This window comes from Acyrthosiphon pisum, chromosome X (genome assembly GCF_005508785.2).
Source record: "Acyrthosiphon pisum isolate AL4f chromosome X, pea_aphid_22Mar2018_4r6ur, whole genome shotgun sequence".
In the NCBI taxonomy this organism is placed as follows: Eukaryota; Metazoa; Arthropoda; class Insecta; order Hemiptera; family Aphididae; genus Acyrthosiphon; species Acyrthosiphon pisum.
Window position 1 is genome coordinate 4,938,137 of NC_042493.1, and position 1,619 is coordinate 4,939,755.

A 1,619-nucleotide genomic window follows, 5' to 3' on the forward strand; every position below is an offset into this window, starting at 1 on the left:
GTAGGCAAATCATAAAAAAAATGTTAAAAATTCTTAAATTACATAAATTAAAATGTAAAAAAAATACTTGTTTATTAATTGATTATCTATTAAGGTGGATAGGTAGAGTTAATTAATAATTATGTTGAAAAAAAAATAATATTTAAATAAGTCAGATTAAATTTAAAAAATGTGCCATCTTTGCCTACTATCGTTAGGAAATGATAACATATACTAGGCGATGATATAATTTCCTTCCGATTTTAGGAATTGTCAACATTTACTAGGAATTGTCATCATTTCCTAAATGTCAACATTTCCGGTAACATATACATATAATATATCTATATTTACTTATTTATATAAGCATAAAAAAAATTTAATATATTATATACACGAAACATTGTAACACTAACATTAAACTAAACATTATATGAAATATATATATAAAGTGTAATATATGACTAATTATTGTAGTATAATATGATGTATCATCAAAACGCCAACGAACAAAAACCATACCCGGGATAACAGGATTTCAGATAGCAGAAAGGATTCATTCAAGACATCCTTCAACAAAACACACAGAAAAAAAAAACGAAAATTCACAAAATACATAATTTTATTTTATTTCCTCTTCCAGTTATATTGCATGCCATACCTAAGATACCATAAAAAATAAAAAAAAATGTACACCTACTTTAAAGGTCTGATTCGCTATTAAAACTTCGCAACATTATAAAAAAAAAAAAAAAAACACCGCACTTTAAGACATTAATACAATGCTATAAATAATTTCAGATGTCAGCCAATAAAAAAGATAGGAATAAAATAAAAAAATTAAAGCAATCTACAAGAAAAGTCAAATTCAATATAGACAAATTAATGAATAACGAAAAACCATTCAACATTAAAAAGCATCGGCGACCATTAAAAAAGAACGATACAAAAAATAAAATAATAGACGAAAAGATAAGAAAGGGTTTCGAGCACATTGTAAATTTCATTCTAACTCAAAAACCCCCAAAATGCTAAATAAAAAAAAAAGTGTGAAAATATAATTCCTAATGTACAAAAACCACATCCTTTCACCACAATTTTTATAATCCAAAAATTGTTTTTATTTGATGACACGGTATACATAATATTGTGCAGTACATAGATACTAGATAGATATACATTTTTCAATTTTTGTATTATAATTATAAATGTTATAAGGTAGTATTAAATATTAAATGTGAGGGCATATTTTTATTGACGAAGCGGAGTGCAGTAATATGTGATAACTAAAGAGCGGATTTTTAGGTTCTTAAAAGCTTAAAATATGATGCTAATATGCTCTAAAAAAACCCTAAAATATTCTCTAAATATGCTTTAAACTTATAAATATGCAAACAATATGTTTTTTTTTTTCGAAAATAGTTCAATAAAAACAATAAATAACTTATCCACCATTCCTTTTGTAACGTAAAATATTTAATTATAAAAAATACAAAACAGTTCATAGATATATGAATATAATGAAATAGGTAGGTATATATATATAAAAAATAAATTATTAAAAATCATTCTTATCGCGTTATCAGTTATCAAATACGATCTATTATATTATAAATTTATAATCTATGGTACGATAATGG